The following is an 8,387-nucleotide window of genomic DNA, read 5'->3' as shown; positions in this document are numbered from 1 at the left end:
TTGCCCAGCGAAAATGATCAGCTGGCAACGTGGGTTCCACGCCACTCGGTCTCCAAAGGAGACCTAACGGTCCTTGCCAGCCCACCCGCCTGGACGTCGTAACGCCAGGACGGACGCACGTCCCTTCTTCCCAGAACGCTACCCAACGAGCGAGCCCGCTCCACTCGTTGGACGCCCTGGGTATAGACCCGAAGGCCTAGCACGCTGGTCGTACCATCCACTGGTCAACGACCCAAACTGGCAATTCCCGGTTACAAGCCGCGGGAGCTAACAAGTTAGCTCCCCACCGATCATCCCACTTAGACAAGTCGCCGGCCTCTACAGCCTATTATGAGGGCTTTCTTAGCTCGGGAAGGTGGGGTCGCCGCTCCCCATACAGTGTGCCCTTCAGTGTACCCACTACCACAGTACACTGCCACTGTCCCTGCCTTAAGAGAGTCATAGTTACTCCCGCCGTTTACCCGCGCTTTTTTGAATTTCTTCACGTTGACATTCAGAGCACTGGGCAGAAATCACATTGCGTCAACACTCTTGGGGGCCATCGCAATGCTTTGTTTTAATTAGACAGTCGGATTCCCCTAGTCCGTGCCAGTTCTGAGCTGAGTGTTGAATGACGCCCGAAGAAACGACCGCGACGTCAAACGCCACAGAAGCTCCGCAGCAAGGAAGATCCGTGAGAGGCCAAGGCACGGGACCGAGATCGGATCCCGGTAACAGTAATGATACCGTTCACCTCGCCCAGGCCCGGCACGTCAGCCAGACTCACTTCTCGACCAAGCCCGACACGCCCCGCTCCTCAGAGCCAATCCTTATTCCGAAGTTACGGATCCAATTTGCCGACTTCCCTTACCTACATTAATCTATCGACTAGAGGCTCTTTACCTTGGAGACCTGCTGCGGATATGGGTACGAACCGGCGCGACACCTCCACGTGGCCCTCTCCTGGATTTTCAAGGTCCGAGGGGAAGATCCGGACACCGCCGCAACTGCGGTGCTCTTCGCGTTCCAAACCCTATCTCCCTGCTAGAGGTTTCCAGGGAACTCGAACGCTTATACAGAAAAGAAAACTCTTCCCGGATCTCCCGACGGCGTCTCCAGGTCATTTTGGGTTACCCCGACGAACACTCTTACGAGGGCCCGAATGGTAAGCGGTTCCGCAGCCGGGTTCCGGAATAGAAACCGGATTCCCTTTCGCCCAATGGGTGTGTGTCTCTTTTATGTTTCTGTTTGTACGATGTTTCATTATTTTAGGACACCTCATCTGCATAGGATTTCTCTTAGGGCTTAGGATCGACTGACTCGTGTGCAACGGCTGTTCACACGAAACCCTTCTCCACGTCAGTCCTCCAGGGCCTCGCTGGAGTATTTGCTACTACCACCAAGATCTGCACCGACGGTGGCTCCAGGCAGGCTTACGCCCAGACCCTTCTGCGCACACCGCCGCGACCCTCCTACTCGTCAGGGCTTTATGGAGGACGGTCACCCGGGAGTGGCACGTCCCTCCCCACTTGCCGCTGACGGCGGAGTATAGGCGCGACGCTTCAGCGCCATTCATTTTCAGGGCTAGTTGCTTCGGCAGGTGAGTTGTTACACACTCCTTAGCGGATTCCGACTTCCATGGCCACCGTCCTGCTGTCTTAAGCAACCAACGCCTTTCATGGTATCCCATAAGCGTCGACTTAGGCGCCTTAACTCTGCGTTTGGTTCATCCCACAGCGCCAGTTCTGCTTACCAAAATTGGCCCACTTGGCACTCTGATTCAAAATATCTCGTGGCTTCATGATCCAAGCAAGCCAGAGATCTCACCCATTTAAAGTTTGAGAATAGGTTGAGGTCGTTTCGGCCCCAAGGCCTCTAATCATTCGCTTTACCAGATGAAACTCGCATGCGTTCGCGGAGGAACGAGCGAGTGCCAGCTATCCTGAGGGAAACTTCGGAGGGAACCAGCTACTAGATGGTTCGATTAGTCTTTCGCCCCTATACCCAGTTCCGACGATCGATTTGCACGTCAGAATCGCTACGGACCTCCACCAGGGTTTCCCCTGACTTCGTCCTGACCAGGCATAGTTCACCATCTTTCGGGTCCCAACGTGTACGCTCTGGGTGCGCCTCTTCTCGCAATGAGAACGAGACGCCCCGGGAGTGCGAGGCCGATACGTAAGCGGCCCATCCTCCCTTGGTCGACGCAAGGCCGACTTTCACTTTCATTGCGCCTTTAGGTTTACTTCTCCCAATGACTCGCGCACATGTTAGACTCCTTGGTCCGTGTTTCAAGACGGGTCCTGAGAGTACCCAAAGCAGTAGCGTCGCCAACCGGTAATTCAAAGCTTGGCCAGTCCAAGGACACCGCCTGCTAACAGCTGGCCAGGCCCGGGGACGGCATTCAGATCCGTCGTCTCCGGGTAAACTGTCCGAGCTTGCGGCGGGCCCGACGCACACACATTTCAAGAATGGATTGGTTGCGGCCCGATACCGTCAGAGTACCGTCGTGCAGCCGGTCGGGCGACCGAGCCTCTGCCGCGAGCGTACGAAGGCGCCGCGACAGGCAATGCAGCTCAGGCCGTAGACCGACACACAACGGGTTGCGACGTTCTACTAAGGAAGAAGTGCACGACTACGTTACCGGACTTCACCCAAAGGTGGTGTAACCCCTTCATGGGACCAGGAAGGCCCATTCGGGTTATCGCGCACCAACGGGGGCCAGCTTCGTTGACGATGAATCTCCCCGTTCGATCTTTTGGGTTTCTCAGGTTTACCCCTGAACGGTTTCACGTACTCTTGAACTCTCTCTTCAAAGTTCTTTTCAACTTTCCCTCACGGTACTTGTTCGCTATCGGTCTCGTGGTCATATTTAGCCTTAGATGGAGTTTACCACCCACTTAGGGTTGCACTCTCAAGCAACCCGACTCTAAGGAGAGATCCTCCCGAAACGCGTACTGGTCGCTACGGGCCTGGCACCCTCTGTGGGTAAATGGCCCTATTCAAGTTGGACTTGGACTCAGTTCGACGTCACGGGATAAGCGGATCCTCCTGAACACTACATTTCCCTGCGGCAATACCGCGGGGATTCAGTGCTGGGCTCATTCCTGTTCGCTCGCCGCTACTAAGGAAATCCTTGTTAGTTTCTTTTCCTCCGCTTAGTAATATGCTTAAATTCAGCGGGTAATCTCGCCTACTCTGAGGTCGTCAAACAAACGTGTTTTTCTTTAACAGCGAAAGGCAACGACGCCGAATCAAAGAGAGCAAGGCGCCACAATCTTTTCGTCCCAACTCGACGTGTTCTGCAGTTGCATACGCGATGATGATCCTCTCTCTTCAATCGTTGTTCGCTCGCGTACCAGGGTAGGCGGGGATATACGCCGACGTGGACGGGTGTAAAAGAAGAACGAGCGAGGAGTGGGGAAACGACGTCGGGGCGCGAACGAGAGGTCTTATTCCTTCCCTCAGTAACGCGCTCGACGAGCATTTTCTCCCTATCTCTCACGCAGATTCTTTTCTTTTCACCGCATTCCCACACGTACGGCGTCGCCCGACGCAAAATCCCATCGGTGACGCTTACATGGTTCTGTCGATTGAGAGAGTTCTTCGCGTTGAACCGAAGAAAAGGAAGCCTGCTGTTTTCTCGGTGACAAGGAGAGATTTTCAAGCACCTCGCCAAAGTGTCTCTCTAACTGAAATTCGATGCGAAACGCTCGCTAGACGTTTAACCGGTTGAAATTTTAACGTCCGTCCGTTGCTTTTCCAGTAAAACATACTAAAGGAATACTACTAACACGCGTCGACTTCGATTCTACTTATTCTTCCCCTCTCTCGCTCACTCTCGATCTGACTCCTATTCTCCAGAGCAGAACGAAGAGAAGGAGGAGGAGGATAAGAGAACCCGGTGTTAGCAAGTCCGAGATGAATTCGAAAAAGTTGTCGTGGACTGGACGACCGGTTATACGCGCGGTCTCACGATCGACAACAGAGACATGGGGTGACCAACCTCTCGCTTTCCCTTCAGCAGTTTCCCTTCATTGTGGCAAAGTTTGTCGTTGCGTTCGAGCCGCTCCAAAGAGGATTTTAAGTACAGCACCGAAGGTTCAGAAACGTTTGCACGCACGAGCATATCTCTTACCAAACGAACCACATCGACGGGTCAAAAATTCGATTCGACGAACGTGGCCGAAGTCTTCAACGTTCGAAGATAAAGACCTCCCTCGATAGTGGTCGCGGTAAATTTGATGTGACATCGCGGGCAACGACGACCCCCGCTGGCCGACAAATCCCTGGGGCTGTGCGAACGACGACTATTAACAAATGCCACATTTCACGTGGTGGGGTGATTCATTTTTGTCCTCTATTAGTCTCTCGATTCGTGTTCCTTTCTCGACGTAAAAATCATTTCAGGCAACGTTGGGAGCGCGGCAAAATTCGATTCGGGCGAAAGACGAATATATGCGCGCGCAAACTTCAAAGTAATCGTAGGGAGCGGTGTTCACGGGCGGTCGTATTAAGTCGACGCGCGACGCCGCAACACTCTCGCGAGTCCGAACGATTACATATGGAGACGCGCAGGCAAATCGTTATTTTCGCACGTCCGCGACAATCGCCAACGAACTGCCCATCTTTCGCTCGTACGTAAGCATCTCCGTACACACCCGACTCTGAAACGTTTCCATTCTCTCCGGAAACGACGGCGGGGATTGGATAGCAACGCAAGCAGTATTAGGTTATGTGAACGACCCTCAGCCAGGCGTGGTCCAGGAATTTTATCCGTGGACCGCAATGTGCGTTCGAAATGTCGATGTTCATGTGTCCTGCAGTTCACACGTTGACACGCAATTAGCTGCGTTCTTCATCGATCCACGAGCCAAGTGATCCACCGTTCAGGGTAATCGTTATGCAATTTTGCGTTTAAATTCTCTTTGGTTCTAGTTTTGAAAATCGATGCCCGCGCCTCCGACCAAACGTAGAAAGAAGGAGGCTTGGGCGTCGCCAAATTGACGACACAAAGTCCCGACTGACGGAACACGTCGAAAGTTCGCGCACATGAACGCGAATCATTCGACGGCCGGGTGCAAAGTACATTGAAAAACCATCATGAATCGTGGGATGTGGAACCGCGGGGATAATCCCGATCAAAGGAACCACAGTCCTCACCGATTGAGCTGACGAACGCACGTGGGAGCGTCCAGATTCGAAAAAGGACTCGCAGCCGGCTCGAATCGGTCTTTCGTCCCAACTTCAAACCGCATTCGACGCGGTGCATGGGTGTCCGACTCGCTATCCGAGCTTCACAGCCGGTCCTCCCGAAGTCTTCGGACGCACATCGACGCGATCGTCAGTGGTTACCCGGGGTCCTCGTGCAGAGGTTCCAATCAGCAGGACGTTTCGTTAGAAATCGACGAAAGTCAGGAGAAAGCGGGATGCGAGAGAAAACGCAAAGAACGTTGCGGAACAAAGTCCGACGGCGTCTCGTTCCTCCTCGGTTATACTCTCGGGCGCTTTTACTCGAGCCTGGCTTCGACGAGCGAGCACACGTGCAGTCAGCATCTTTCTTCACGACCGAGGCTTCACGGAAGAATAGACGGCGGGTGACAAATAGTCGTGCAACGACCGATCTCTCTTTCTTTTTTCCGTTCAATCGTTCTCGTTTCATTATTATTATTCTCGGGAACTACCCTCGAATTATTATATATCTTGCACAAAGTAATGGACGTTTCTCTTTATTTATTTATTTTGTGCGTATCAACACCTCGCTGTTGGGTTGTTGAATAGACAAAGTAATGGACGTATTTCTTTTTTATTTTTCCTCCTCGGATAGATAGAGAGACCGACGACTACCGCACCTCGCGCAAGCGTCCACCTACCGTTATCATCCCGTTTGTCGAGAGAATCTTTGGCTGCAGGGCTCTCTGCTCTCTACGCTTTCACGCACGGCCACGGTGACGGACGGGAGAAACGCAATAGCGCCCTCCTCGCGTAAGCCGCCTCGCGCTTTGGCAATTTGTATCTGTTTTTTTATTTGGATAACCGTGTTTCTGTATTTATCCATGATCCTTTAAGTTCTCATTTATTCATATTTCTCGTTAATGATCCTTCCGCAGGTTCACCTACGGAAACCTTGTTACGACTTTTACTTCCTCTAATGATCAAGTTTGGTCATCTTCCCGGAAACATCGGGAATGCCGAAACATTGCCGCGCACCAGTCCGAAGACCTCACTAAATCATTCAATCGGTAGTAGCGACGGGCGGTGTGTACAAAGGGCAGGGACGTATCAACGCGAGCTTATGACTCGCGCTTACTGGGAATTCCTCGTTCATGGGGAATAATTGCAAGCCCCAATCCTAGCACGAGGAGGTTCAGCGGGTTACCCGGGCCTTTCGGTCAGGGAAAACACGCTGATTCCTTCAGTGTAGCGCGCGTGCGGCCAGAACATCTAAGGGCATCACAGACCTGTTATTGCTCAATCTCGTGCGGCTAGAAGCCGCCTGTCCCTCTAAGAAGATGTGTTTGTACGTTGGTAGTAAAAAACCCACCGACCGAAGCCGGGGGACTTCGAGATACCATAAGTTACGTCTATTTAGCAGGCTAGAGTCTCGTTCGTTATCGGAATTAACCAGACAAATCGCTCCACCAACTAAGAACGGCCATGCACCACCACCCACCGAATCAAGAAAGAGCTATCAATCTGTCAATCCTTCCGGTGTCCGGGCCTGGTGAGGTTTCCCGTGTTGAGTCAAATTAAGCCGCAGGCTCCACTCCTGGTGGTGCCCTTCCGTCAATTCCTTTAAGTTTCAGCTTTGCAACCATACTTCCCCCGGAACCCAAAAGCTTTGGTTTCCCGGAAGCTGCCCGCCGAGTCATCGGAGGAACTTCGGCGGATCGCTAGCTGGCATCGTTTATGGTTAGAACTAGGGCGGTATCTGATCGCCTTCGAACCTCTAACTTTCGTTCTTGATTAATGAAAAACATTTTTGGCAAATGCTTTCGCTTCTGTCCGTCTTGCGACGATCCAAGAATTTCACCTCTAACGTCGCAATACGAATGCCCCCATCTGTCCCTCTTAATCATTACCTCGGGGTTCCGAAAACCAACAAAATAGAACCGAGGTCCTATTCCATTATTCCATGCACACAGTATTCAGGCGAAGGTAGCCTGCTTTAAGCACTCTAATTTGTTCAAAGTAAACGTACCGGCCCACCTCGACACTCAGTGAAGAGCACCGCGATGGGATATTGGTTGGACCGCCCAATGAAGAGCTAAGCCCACCGGTAGGACGTACCACATAATGCCAGTTAAACACCGCGAGCGGTGAACCGACACTGTGACACACAGATTCAACTACGAGCTTTTTAACCCGCAACAACTTTAATATACGCTATTGGAGCTGGAGTTACCGCGGCTGCTGGCACCAGACTTGCCCTCCAATGGATCCTCGTTAAGGATTTAAAGTGTACTCATTCCGATTACGGGGCCTCGGATGAGTCCCGTATCGTTATTTTTCGTCACTACCTCCCCGTGCCGGAGTGGGTAATTTGCGCGCCTGCTGCCTTCCTTGGATGTGTAGCCGTTTCTCAGGCTCCCTCTCCGGAATCGAACCCTGATTCCCCGTTACCCGTTACAACCATGGTAGGCGCAGAACCTACCATCGACAGTTGATAAGGCAGACATTTGAAAGATGCGTCGCCGGTGCTGTAAGACCGTGCGATCAGCACAAAGTTATTCAGAGTCACCAAAGCAAACGATGGACGAACGGATTCCCGCTCGCCACCGATTGGTTTTGATCTAATAAAAGCGTTCCTTCCATCTCTGGTCGGAACTCTGTTTTGCATTATTAGCTCTAGAATACCACAGTTATCCAAGTAAATGTGGGTACGATCTAAGAAACCATAACTGATTTAATGAGCCATTCGCGGTTTCACCTTAATGCGGCGTGTACTGAGACATGCATGGCTTAATCTTTGAGACAAGCATATGACTACTGGCAGGATCAACCAGGGAGCTTCGGAAAGTCTCTCTCGTGATCTTTTCATATCGCCGCCGCCGGTTCGCTCAGAGACCGGTCGGTCGACTTTACTTCTCCTCTCCTTCCTTCCTTACAGTTCCACCAAACTGTTTGCATTTATATAACACAACTTCATAAAATGCATTTTCATATATTTCGTTACGCTTTGCATGCATATTTCCAGCTTAAGTTTTTAAATATGCAACTTTAAATTTTCGGAACACTCCTTTACCACTGACTGAGATAGTTCCCTCCGTTACTCTACATCTTCACAATTCAAAGAAATTTTAAGATCCATCACAATTCTCTTTTCCTTTTCTCCCTTAGAGACTTAAAATAGTATCCCACAATCGACAAAACACGATTCGTTCGCAGCGCACTACCTTCGTGCAAGT

At 51.6% G+C, this 8,387-nt stretch overlaps 2 non-coding genes across 2 annotated transcripts; both read right to left on the bottom strand.

Annotated features, from left to right (window-relative positions):
* Nucleotides 1–4,721: 4,721 nt before the first annotated feature.
* Nucleotides 4,722–4,876, bottom strand: LOC143154554 (5.8S ribosomal RNA). Its single transcript, XR_012994159.1, has one exon. It is a non-coding gene; the product is annotated as a 5.8S ribosomal RNA (ribosomal RNA).
* Nucleotides 4,877–6,072: 1,196 nt separating this feature from the next.
* LOC143154597 (small subunit ribosomal RNA) lies at nucleotides 6,073–7,988 on the bottom strand. Its single transcript, XR_012994200.1, has one exon. It is a non-coding gene; the product is annotated as a small subunit ribosomal RNA (ribosomal RNA).
* Between the last annotated feature and the right edge of the window lie 399 nt (nucleotides 7,989–8,387).

This window comes from Ptiloglossa arizonensis, unplaced genomic scaffold (genome assembly GCF_051014685.1).
Source record: "Ptiloglossa arizonensis isolate GNS036 unplaced genomic scaffold, iyPtiAriz1_principal scaffold0190, whole genome shotgun sequence".
In the NCBI taxonomy this organism is placed as follows: domain Eukaryota; kingdom Metazoa; phylum Arthropoda; class Insecta; order Hymenoptera; family Colletidae; genus Ptiloglossa; species Ptiloglossa arizonensis.
The sequence above is the reverse complement of the archived record's forward strand: the minus strand, read 5'-3'. Positions and strand labels throughout refer to the sequence as shown.